This window comes from Euprymna scolopes, chromosome 2, assembly GCF_053919585.1.
Source record: "Euprymna scolopes isolate OS-2025 chromosome 2, ASM5391958v1, whole genome shotgun sequence".
Classification (NCBI taxonomy): Eukaryota; Metazoa; Mollusca; class Cephalopoda; order Sepiida; family Sepiolidae; genus Euprymna; species Euprymna scolopes.
In genome coordinates this window covers 181,188,743-181,202,316 of record NC_136483.1, presented here as the reverse complement: position 1 = coordinate 181,202,316, position 13,574 = coordinate 181,188,743, and the positions used below count along the sequence as shown (strand labels likewise).

At 32.1% G+C, this 13,574-nt stretch overlaps 1 long non-coding RNA gene across 1 annotated transcript in view; it reads right to left on the bottom strand.

Annotated features, from left to right (window-relative positions):
• Positions 1 to 8,612: 8,612 nt before the first annotated feature.
• Positions 8,613 to 13,574, bottom strand: part of LOC145241621 (uncharacterized) — a 376,774-nt gene continuing 371,812 nt past the window's right edge. The window contains exon 3 of the long non-coding RNA XR_013862592.1: positions 8,613 to 9,018. This is a non-coding gene — a long non-coding RNA (uncharacterized LOC145241621). The remainder of the gene's footprint in view (positions 9,019 to 13,574) is intronic.

Sequence of the window (13,574 nt, the reverse complement as noted above, 5' to 3'; positions counted from 1 at the left end):
GATTTGGCCTTTGAGAACTCTACCAAACTCCTCCGACAATTTTGGGTCTAAACACTTGAAATTTTAGATACAGGTTCCTTGGACATGGATCTAACTTAATAATTTGATTTGAGCCCAAAACAATAAATGCTCAGGGGTCATAATAGGGGTCAAATTAAAAAAAATAGACCGCTTTTTTTTGCTCAACATATACCTCTAAACACCTGGGCAACGCCGGGCTGAAATGCTAGTATATATATATATATATATATATATATATATATATATAGGGGTCAGTAAAAACGTATGTATATATATATTTATTACTGGCAGGAATTGTTACACTACACTGATGATTGCGCAAGCATGAACCACTAGTGCATCTACGTCTGAATTAAGAAATATTATATATATATATATATATATATATATATATATATATATATATATATATATATATATCATTGAAACCTCTCTATATTATTGTTTTTATTAACATAATAAATACCCTAAAGTTTTGGCTTTGCTTTATATTTATTTATAAATTATTTGTATATACAAAAAAGAATATTTATTAAAATAAAAGAAAGGATAATACATACATTATAGAAATTGTAACCGATGATAATATACTAAAATATCGTTTTTTACTAAAAAACATTGGAGATAAAATCTCAACGAGAAAAAAGTTGCTGTGGTAATCAACAGCCAACTACAAGAAACCGTCTCTCACGTCTCTTACATATGAAAACATTTGGACACCAGTCATTTAATTATAACTCTTATTTTAATGAACGAAAATTTTAAAAAAATATTTTCAAATATAGCTGAGAAAGTGCCGTCTGAACTGTAAAAGTTTTATGAAATTTTGTTGCAAACTGAGAAAAAGCAGCTTTAAATGAATAAAATTAAAATTTAACCATATATTCGAACACCACCGTGTTTGAATTATATTAGACGCACGTATACAAATATACTAGCGGAGTCCGTTAATCGGCGTTGCCTGGTTGACACAAGCCCCCTAATAAAAAATTAAAGTACGGTTGTTGTTGTTGTTGTTGTAGGCCACCCCCAACCTCCTCATGTTAAGAACGGCTTTCAGAATAGACACCCCCAACTCCCGCATGTTTAGAACGGCTTTCAGACTAGACTCCTCTAATGTCCCCATGTAAAGAACGGCTTTTGGAATTAGACACCCCCAACCATCGATAAGTACTTGCCTCTGTCAAATTTGAATGAAACCCTGTAAACAGTCGTCATGTTAAAAACGTTATTGTCTTCTGTATAGAGCGCCGCTAATCGATTAATATTTCTTATTTTAATTTTTTTTCAGTACAATTGTAATCTGTCGAGAGCGAGGACAATCGGTTAATATGTTTATTTTTTATTTATTTTTTTGCCGCACGATTGTAATCTGTCGAGTGCGATGACCATTGGTTAATATGCGTAATTTTGTTTTTTTTATAGCAACGATAATTGGTTTATATATTTAATTTTGTTTGTTTTTCTCAGCATGATTGTAATTTTTAGACACCGACGACAATCGATTTAATTTAGTTAGATTTTTAGTACGATATTCTTCTATAGAGAGCGACGTCATATTGCATAATGTCTTGAGAATTCGTTTTTATATTGCAGAAGTAGAATCCAGAATACGCGAATAGGCAGTTGTAAGGCAATCAAAATGGGCGGAATTTGAGAAGGGAAAATTTATTTTTGATCTGGAAGTGGAAAGATTATGTTATGTGTATGTATGTAATAACTAGTTAATTGCATTGCAAGCACAATACTATAGAAAAATATAGAATTTGACTCGCTCTCAACTGGTATCGGTGGGAGCACTAAATAGTAAGAGAGAAAAATAGGAACTGTGGCGATTGTGGTGGTATTGCTTATCGGATATAATGTAGCATTTCATTATCACGAATTAATGTGGCAGAAATGGTGGTCGTAAATTACATAACATAGTGACTGTATTGAATTTTTATGTGGCATCTGTTGTTGGAAACCTAGGTACTTTGGTCCAGAGGAGAATTTCAGCAATCAAAATTTATATAGAGAGATATCCTTTCATTACCGTCATTTTAGTCTTGTGACATCACTCATGGGGTCAATGAAAAGTAAGTCAGATTAAGAAGACATGACGTCATTTAGTTAGATCAGCATCTGTTATATTATTCGTACTTTTATCCTTTATTCACTAAAGCAGATAATGTTAAAAGGCTTGATTCTGACGTAAAACTTCATCAACATGTATTTAAACTTTCCTTCACTTCACGAGAGAAGGTAGTGACAATGCCAGTCATATCCGATTTTAAATTAACCTTGCACAATCATCGATATAATATATCATCGTATATGTCTTGCGACTGTTATTTCACATGGACTGTTGCACTTAACTCTGTTTATATTCAATCTAGCTGGACGTCCGGCGTTGCCCGGTCGTGCAATACGCTTATCATGATATTTTAATTTATGCAGATTGCGTAGGTATTAATATAAAATCAATCCTTTATTAAATATTATATATTTAGAGGAATTATTTGCCCGGTGAACAAATTCGTAAGAAAATAAATAAATAACAAAATAATAATGATAATGTCGTTCATCAAATTCGCAAAAAAATAAATAAATAACAAAATAATAATGATAATGTCGTTCATCAAATTCGCAAAAAAATAAATAAATAACAAAATAATAATGATAATGTCGTTCATCAAATTCGCAAATAAAAAAATAAATAAATAACAAAATAATAATGATAATGTCGTTCATCAAATTCGCAAAAAAATAAATAAATAAAATAATAATGATAATGTCGTTCATCAAATTCGCAAATAAAAAAATAAATAAATAACAAAATAATAATGATAATGTCGTTCATCAAATTCGCAAATAAAAAAATAAATAAATAACAAAATAATAATGATAATGTCGTTCATCAAATTCGCAAATAAAAAAATAAATAAATAACAAAATAATAATAATAATGTCGTTCATCAAATTCGCAAATAAAAAAATAAATACATAACAAAATAATAATAATAATGTCGTTCATCAAATTCGCAAATAAAAAAAATAAATACATAACAAAATAATAATAATAATGTCGTTCATCAAATTCCGCTCGTGTTTATTTACAATATCATGTCAGCTGATATTTGGGTTTGACGATCTTAAAAATAGTCTTTCTTCCACTATGAAAAAAGAATTTTTAGAGGGGGATAATTTACGTTACATCGGTGTAAAGTAAAATATTCCCCTGTAAAAAAATTATTTTCAGTAATAAGAATTTTTTTAACATTAGATTTTTTCGAGTTTTTTATAATTATCGAATGTATTTGTGTACAAAAAATATCGAAGAACACTGCCAGAAATATAAATTACTTTTGTGTGATATTTGCAAAAGATAGGCTCCGAAATGGCTAAGCCTATGAGATAGGAACTCACACACAAACACACAAAGTTACACACACATATATATATATATATATATATATATATATATTAGAGCAAATAGTTAATAAAACATGTTAAAAACACTTCGAAAAAGAGTTAAAAACATATTTAATTTGAAAAGGAAACACTAAATACGTGGATAGTCCTTAATCCGCGGAGTTTCGAAAAAATACTTTCCTTCTCATCAGAGGGTAGGAATTAGCAAAATGCGGGATCGGATTTTGCATGCAAAAGTATTTGGTGAAACTGCAAGTAAGTCAAAGATCTTACTTGATAACATAAAGTGAATCAGAGGGAATAGGGTGAAGAAAAAGGTGATTTCGCGTGAATAGATAGTCTGGTGAAAGGTAAAGTATCCAATGACGGTAAAATCCAAAAATCTAAATTCAAGAAAGTTAGTTAAATTTCCATTCGCACAAGTAAAATCCAAGGAAATCGCGTAATTGGAAGATGATCCAAAATAATCCAAAAGGCAGAAATCCGTGGAATAATTCAAAAATAGGTACAAGGAAAAATGGGAAAGAATTCCCATAATATTATTAAAAGAAAAATAAGATATGCGTTAAATTCGGCTGGCGAGACAAAGTTTAATTAAGAAAAGTGAGCGAAGAAGAGTGAGAATAAAGGTTGAATGGTGATTGAATTAAATATAAAATATAAAAGCAAATGTTAAAATGATACAGACAATATATATATATATATATATACACTAGCAAAAGTATCCGTCGTTAACTGGGTTCAAAAACAGCCTACAGAAAATGGACTCTGATTTATGAAAGTATGATACGTTATGAAAAGGAAGGGTTGTAAAGAGATAGCTTCGAATTCGGGAATATCAAAACCAAAGCAAAATATGATGAAAGTAAAAATACAATAGATAACCACCATAATTTATTATACCATACCTGTTCACACTGAAACCCTTATCACAATATTCTGTGCATCTATAAAAAAAACCTTGTTAAACTTTGTGACATATTTCCATTCTATGGAGGTCAGGCGCGAACGAACACCCCATAATGTTATCATACCATATTTCTTCAAACTGAAACATAATTATCAAAGTATACTTACGTAGATAGATATGAAAAGTCTTTATTAAAGTGTGTGCCTATTTCCATTCTATGGAGGCCAGGCGCGAACGTAGACCCCACAATTTTATTATACCATCCCTATTTAAGTTAAAACATACTTATCAAAGTATTACTATGTACATCTATATCAAAAACACTTGTAAACGTTTTTTTTTTTTAATTTCTTAATCTTTTATTTCCATACTTTGTGGACCAGTCGCGAACGCAGACCCCACAATTTTAATGGACCACCATTCCTGTGTCTCGATACATCTATCATTATATGTAATCAGTATGTATCATTATATGTAATCAGTTTTTTTAAATAGTCAACCATATAGGAGCCTATTCGTGACCAGACACACACGCACAGACATTCAGCTTTATATTATATATATATATATATATATATATATATATATATATATATTATATATATATATATATATATATATATATTACTAGAGATTTGGTCGTAAAGGATATTATCTCCTCTCTAGCTTTATAGATGTGCTCATTAATCATGGCGTCTCTGCGCATAATTAATCTTCATTGTTTGTTGTGAATTAAGTTATTGGTTCTGAATAAGATAAAACAAGATCAAAATACAAACAAGGTTCGAGGAGATTTCGTAGAATCTAGATTTTTATCAAATGCTGATAGATATACAGAAATGACAGATTAGATTAAATAGATTACAAGATAAATAGAAATCAAGTCGCTTTTATTGTTAGATAAATATGTTGTAAGCTTATCATTGCTATGATAAGGTTACCGATTTTATGACATAATTGATTTGTATATTTTATTTAAACATTTCGGAAAATTCGCGTTAAAAACTTCTGGAAATTTACTGATAGGATTATCGAAAAATTTACATATTTCCCCTAAGTAATAAAAATGACAAAGAATATTTGATATTGATATTGTGATAGATCAATATAAGTTATTACTTTTAATCGCTATGAGTCAGAATTGCAACAGGACCTTGCATAAAAATGAAGACTTTCGATATTGCTCTAATATATTTGTTCTGTTCTCGTCCAGAGCACAAGTCTTCTCCACAGTATGAAACAAAATATATTTTTTAAATCAACGGAGTGCTTCAATTTGCGAAACTGGGCAACGCCACATTCAGAAAAAAAAACAGCCCTGTAAGGGTTCAGAAGTTTAAGTAAAATAAAATTCCCTCGCCTCAAACAAAATTTTAAAAAAGTAATGAAACAAAACGGCACCTCCTTCTGATTTAAATGCACCGCATTTATTTAACAAAAACAATAAGGTGATTACACAAAGGTCCAATTGGTGAGAGTTCTTTCGAAGTCATTATGATTAAAATGTTAGGTGAAAGTCCTTCGTGGAATTAATGAGTTTTGAAGGTTAAAGTCCAATGTGGAAAAAAATAAGATTAATTTAAAGTTTGTGCTTATCTGGCAAAGTTCGCCCTACCTAAATGTCCTATGAGGAAAGTAATTCGAGAAGAGAGTGATTTGTTGTTATTACTTTAGAAAATGTGCGGAATGAATGCGTGTGTGCATAAGTGATTTTTTAGTGTCCGCGTGGCGTGTATATCATGGCGGTGTTGGCGGTATTGGCAGTGACGATGTTGTGAACACGTGACGCATGTTCTCGTGTCGTCGAAGCGAGCTGAGAGGAGAAAAGCTGAAATCTCTCAGTATACGACTGTTTTATACATTTTGGGCGGCTCCAGAACACGATTGCTACTGCTGATATTTTCGTTTTTGGAAAAGCGTTAAAAAGACAATCTTCTAAATGTTCTCATTGGTTACTTGTGTCACGTGATGGTGCTTTCAATTACGTACGCTAAAAATACGTTCATTTTACTTTTGTTGTTTGAGAAAAATGTGTGGGCGTATTTGACATTGTGCCCTTGCCGACGAAACCTTTTTTTTTTTTTTTTTTTGCAAAATGCACAGGGAAAATTGAAATTAACAAAGGTTCGTTTATTTTCACACGAGTGTGTGTGTGTGTGTGTGTGTTTGCACAGCTCTCGTAAATATGCAAGTAAATAATCTTAAAATCTAGCATTATTACGGAGTGTTGTTTTGTGGTATGAAAGAGATTTATCATATATTCCACCCAAAATAAGAGTTACTAATGATTATTTGGCCGAAAATTGGTGATGTAAATATATTTTCAATGCTTATTAATCTTATTGCAATATATTGCAATATACAAATGTGTTACAATTGTTTTAGATGTTTCAAAATGTACTCTGATATTTGTGACGAACGGACGGCATAAAAAAGAATTCATGCAACAATCACTTGACGAAACTGCGACGGTCACAATAAAAATAAATAACAGTTTCAGCTGGCAGTGAGAGAAAAAGACCGATAAAAATGTAATTCATGTATTACTAGCATAGGTACCCGGCGTTGCCCGGATGTTTAGAGGTGTGTGTGGAGCAAAAAAAAAAGTGGTAGTTGGAAGGCAGGCTTGAACCCATACTGCGAAGGAGGAAAAGACAGACACTTTCACTTTTATAGATATATAGATTAAGCACTAGAAAAAAAATTTTTACCTGGTCGGTTGACGATTAACAAAAGTAGAGAACTAAATGTTTAACGAGCGCGTGAAAAAAATGCGTAAAAAAACAATCCCCAAATATACATACATGTAAAGACTTGATGACATTTTACCGCCATTAGTTATGAAGGTCTTTTTCGTCAGCTATTCCAACTTGAAAACCTATGATTTTAAAATATTTTAAATCATCTATGATTTTTTTTTTTACAAAAATAATAATGCCTGAAGTAGTTAATATTTTTCAAAGCATGATTAAATAAATTTCTATTCGACAGTTTAAAATGTTAAATATTCTTAAATTATTTAATTACAAAATTAAATCTACCAAAACGTATTCTACGAGGTTCATTTTGTAATTAATTTGGGAATACTGTTTAGCATTACTTTTCATTATTACGCTATTGCATACTTCATTTAAATAAATATTAACGAAATATAAAAGTAAAAATAACACTAATGAATAATTATACAATTTACATTAACGCGGGAAATAGTAACATATGTGAACTCGGTCGGGTTTTACTTGGTCTTTGGGCCGAGATCAAAGTGTAGTATCGGTGCCGGCAGATACTGCAAGCAAGGACCATATGTGGGGGCAACCCCACATATAAGACCTTGGTCAATGTAGGGGCAACCCTTCATACCAATTGTCACTATCCAGCTCCCCTACTCCCCGGGGAGTTGGTCCCCATTTCCCCTTCACCCCTCACTTTAAAAATCGGCCTTGTGCCTAATTTGCTCAGTGGGGGAGCAAATAAATACCTCAAAGTGTAGTATCTGTTCTGCAGATGCTACACTTCAATTTCTTGTTCTCTGTCAGTGGAGAAGAAGTCCTTCACGACCGAGACAATTCTAAATTTGTGTTCCTTTTCTCCACATTAAGAAACGACCCTGGTGTCTAACTCTGTCCCGTGGGGAGGCATTGTAAAGAGGAACATATATGAAGTCAGTCCACTTATATTAGGTTGACTAGATGATTCTTGCGGAATTTTTAATTTGGATTTCAAATGATATATTTTCAAATAACTTTTCATTATGATACCTTTACTTTATATATCATTTTAAAGAGCGGTCTTCACTTTATCTAATCGTTTTAATCACAATTGTTTTAGCACAAGTATACGCTCATTTAATAACGTTGAATACAAGATGAAAAACAAACAAATTAGCACTATTTTCTTATTTCAACTCAAGCCAGGCCGAACAGCTACTGAAACCGCTCACGATATCAACAAAGCGTTTGTTCCAGGGACCACTACGGAACGCACAGCACAATGGTTGATTAAAAAATTTCGTGACGGCGACGAAAGGCTAAAAGATGATATGCGTAGCGGTCGGCCATCGGCTGTTGTCAACGATCAATTAAGAGCCTCAGACGAAGCCAATCTACGAAAACAACCAATAGAGAGGGGCTGCAAAGACAAAAACAAATCTTGATAAATGAGTGCCTCACGCATTAAATGACAACCAAAGAAACGCCGTTATGTTAAGTGTTATCTTCCCTTCTTTTACTCAACAATAGATTTTTGTTTGGGCAAAAATATGTTCATCAGAATTTAAAAGTTAAAAACCACAAGAATATTATTGCCAACCTTATATAAAACTGTAGCAGCTTACAATTGTCTAACGTTATATTTTGTTTATTAAATTCTTACATGAGAGTAGATAATGGTTTAAAAAGCTTATGGGTGTATGGAGTGCCTTTCTTAATAAAAACGTTCTATTTCATCACGGTCTGTGTCAGGGCTAATAAACTGCACAAGTGTTTCTTTTTCCTATTCATTTTTTGCGGACTGTTATTCTGATCTTCATAGTTGTTGTTGTTTCACCACGTTTCGGTCAAATTAACCTCTGGCCTTCTTCAGGGGGTTAACCGCGACGGGACAGGAATGCTGGGCCTTGAAAGTGTATCGCCAGTAAGTACTACTTTCCATAGGAAGATGAGAAGACTGGTCCGCTAAAAGAAAATAAATACTCAAATTATGAAGTCTCATCTCAAAGGATTCCAAAAAATAAAAATATATAATGTTCTTTTTCATTGAAATTACTATTCGATGAGTGTTTTCGTTTGGCACCTTACAAATTTGACACTATTTTTCCGAAAAAGAAAAAACTCGTTCAGCATCGTCCGGTGATTTACGTCAACCGCCCGGAAGATGCTGACTATAATGGGGTCCGTATTCTGTATGAGTGTCATTTTCTTCATATAAAAAATAGAAATATAAAAACCACATTGTTTATTCTATTTATGTATTTTAACATCCTTATTTATATTACGATATGGGTGTGTTTGCATGTAATCATTCAATCGATACACTATTAAAATACAGGTCACATAATATTGACATATACAGGAAATAGAAATCATATATCAAGGATTGTTCATAATGAGTAAAATCTTTGTTAGGGTTAATAGATAAAGCCTACAGACATATATGGGCAAGTTGAAATGCAAACTGTTCATCTTGTCGACATATTTGTTCTTTTTTCTGCGCATGTCCAAAACTAATTCATTTCTTCAAGTCGTGTAATATTAAACTTCCTTACTTATCTTTCGATATGTTTTGGTTTCAATTCTAGCTGATGGTACCAAAGTCATTTTTTTATTTTGAAATCACTAATATATTAGGTACAATAGAGAATTGGCTGTGTAATAATAATTACGAAATCTGCACGAATTAAAATATTTTAGACTTATTTTACCACCTGGCAAAGCCGGGTGTCCCTCGATATTTTATGAATAAAATATAAAATAATGTTTTTTAAGACACAGCAAACATACATGCAAGATGTTTTATCCAATCATTATTATCGATACCAATCGCACAAAAAGCTTTCCCATCCACAAACATCGCAGAAACTTAACACAAAAACACGGAAAGCGTGCGAACACATCAAGGCATTAAACTTTTATTCAAATCCGCCATTTTAATCTGTGTATCCTTTTCGGCCATTTTGGAAATACTCGCAGAGCAATGGACAACAGTAATTCCATTCACTTACCTACGCGAACATATTCGCCCTTTCGTGAACTTCAGACCCGGTTTCTTTGTAAAATCGATCAAAATGCAATTATTTGGCGCCTCAGCATCTTCCAATTGGTTAATAGCTTTCAAAATCTATTAAGGAATTACCGTTTAATTATTTTTAATAGAACAATTTCGCCTCGCGTTCCTTTTGCGTAATTCGCTTCCCTGATATGGAAATTATTTGAATGAGTTTTGTATTAAGACATGAAGATATAAAACCGGATCAATCCGCGAAGTGCATTTTAATTCGGGTCGTTCGAACAAGGTTAGAGATTTGGTTATCAGGAAAAGTGAGGCCGCGGATTCGGTTTCCACTCTTTAACAGTCTTCTATTTGCATTCTATTTTCCTTTTCTTATTTTCTTTTTATGCAATTTCTTATTTCGTTAACCCCTTTGTACATTTTAAGCCATTCTTTCTGGTCGTTCTTTTGTCAGCTATTTTTCTCATACGCACGTGTTTATTTTCATCCTTATTTTTCATCGATTTTCCTATTTTCTTCCTGTAAATTTGTATGTTTTTTTTTCTTTTTCGTTTTAACTAGCCTGGGTTCCCGGCATTGCCCGGTTATTTGGAGGAATGTGTTAAGAAAAATAAATAAAAAGTGGTAGTAAGCAGGCAGGTACCGCGAAGGAGGAAAAGAATGTGCAAAAAATAAAACCTGACGTATTTGCTGTTGCGCCCATCGCCAAACCAGAAGTGATGGGTTTAAATTAAGGCGAGACAATCAAAAAGAGGCGATTACATTCGAAAATATAGGCGAAAAAAAGCAACCCCTTCCTGTAGAAAAGTGCCCAGTTGAGGGTGAAGGAATTAATGTTTTTGACCAATTTTTTTATATATGTCGTTTGAAGGGTCGGGCTTCCAATTGATACCGAGTTCGTGCAAATCCGTCGCATCTGTCGAAAATTTTAAGCAGACATGCAAACAAACATACATTTTTGGCATACATACATACATTCATACATACATTTAAACAGACAGGTGAGATTCATATTATAGATTCTCTTACACGAGCCCCCCCCCTTCCTCAATTTTGATGCTAGCTTGTTTATTTTCTTACGCACAATTCCTTCTTTATTTCTTTTTACATTTCACTTTTTCCTGACAAATTTTCTCGTCTTAAATATTTTCATATATATTTTAAAATATAAATTGTTTTCATTGTTTACCATTTGATCCATTTCTTTTATGCTACATAACCTTTCCTTTTTTCTTTCTGTCCTGCATTATTTTACTCATTCTGTTTGCTTTACTCTCCTTCATTTTTACGTCTTGCTTCAATTACTTTTTCTTTTCATTACACATTTTTTAAATGACTTCCCTTTACATTTTTACAACGCCATTTTTTTACATTCTTTTTTAGTGCGTTTATCTAGTCCTATCTTGTATAGCATTTTGTAATCTCTCTGGTTTTACTTTGATCTTCCTATCGTTGATAATTTATTTAATTTTAAATAATTTATCCTTTTCATTAAGTCCGCTTTCCTTCCATTTTATCATCTCTCTTTCGGTGTTCCTCTTCTTTATGCACCGTTTATCTACGTACTTTAGGCAATACTTTTTACTGTACAGTACTTTTTGTCTTGACCTCTTTACTAACGCTCTTCCGTCTTGTCTAAATTCGTTCAATTTATTTCTTGTTGCTATTGAGTCATTTATTTATATTTTAATCCTTTTCTTCTATTATTTTTATTTGCTTCGCTGATTTTCTTTCCATTTCGTTTCCTGTCGTTTCGTTTCATTTAATTTCGTTTTATTTCGTCTAATCACTTTTCAGTTTGTTTCAAACTTTCTCTTTTCATTTTCTCTTCATTTTCCATTTCGTTTCCTTTTTTCATTTCTTGTCTTTTGATTTCATTTCGTTTCTTGTTTTCATTTAATTTCGTTTCTTATTCACGGCTTATTCTTCATTAACTTGAATATTTCTACTTCTATTTTCTTAACTTCATATATCTATCATCGAATTTAATCAATTCCATTTCTCTATATTGATCCCCGTTCTCGTTTCAAGCGGAAATGAGTGAAAATTCGGACAGAAAACAAAAATCACCATTCGATCAACCCGTGATATTTACCTATGATAATCTATTTATATCAAACTTATATTTTCACACAAAATTCAAAACACTGATCAACTTGTTTACACAGAGTTAATCCTATCTTTCGTCGCGTTTTCCTATATATTCATTAATTGTTTGTTATTTACATAACCCAAAACGCGAGCTGAATGTGCCACTAGAGTAACCATTACTAATATAATTTATCTAGTTGGATGTTTTCTCTTTTGGACGATGACATATACAACACTTTTGTCTTTGTCCGAAGGTCGGATAACAAATTAATACATAATTACAATGATTCATTGACCCCGTATTAGCTTCTTTTATGGAATATCACCCCTTTTGGGGGTTATTTAGTGGCAAAACATAACACTTTAGTCAATTCATTGTTTTAATTTGATATTTTGCTTTACGGCACATCAATCCCTTTTGATGTAATAGAGAATCGGAAATATCAGGACTTTTGACGAACAGATATTTATCATTTTATCTTAATTGTCTGTTCCTATGGAAAAGACAATAAATATTTAGTGATTTGTTACAAGTAAAATAAAACTTTATAGTTAATAATGACATCTAAATACAATTTATAACTTGAGTGTTATTTCTTCCGCCCGTCACACTGCTGTCCAAACTTCCAACTTCCAAACTTCTGTATACGTAACGCACCATCTAACTCAACTTATTTCTTCGAAATCCAACTTCAAAATGAACATCCCTCTAAAAAAAATCAACCCTCTTTTATCTCCAACCAGGAGCATCTCATTTGCATATCGGGTGGTCACATTGCAGGCATATAAAGAGATAAGGCAGCCATTTTTGTTTCTTTCTTCTTCATTCATTTCATTCCACGACCAACCCGTTGAATTATGCACACGTGCTAGTTAGGTAAGTTGCACGTTTCCCTACAGTTCCGATGGTAAAGACAATAAATATTTAGTGATTAAGTAAAATAAGACTTTATAGATTATAATGACATCTAAATACAATTTATTACTTCTATAAAGACAGAAGTTGTATCCGGCTAGGTCGGATTGTCAGTATATTATATATATAGCTTAGTATCTATACCGCTTGACTTCATTAAATTATCGATTATGGTCGTAGAACTTAATATTTATATACCTATACCACGTAAACGGTAAAACTTTGTATTTGTTTTTCCTATTGAAAAGACAATTTCTGCAATTATAGCGGCTGTTGATCCGTCTTCGAATATTCATTGCAATACCACAGAATTGTTTTTCGGATTTCCATAGAATAGTCTCTGGCAGAAAATCGATTTTCGAATTGTTTTAGGCGCGTTTTTTTTTATATTTTTGGCATTATCAGAGAATTGTTTTTGGTATTTGAGGTTAAATGATCAAGAGTTAATCGTGCCACACTTCCAATTAACAATTTCCAGAGTTAAATCCGACACAC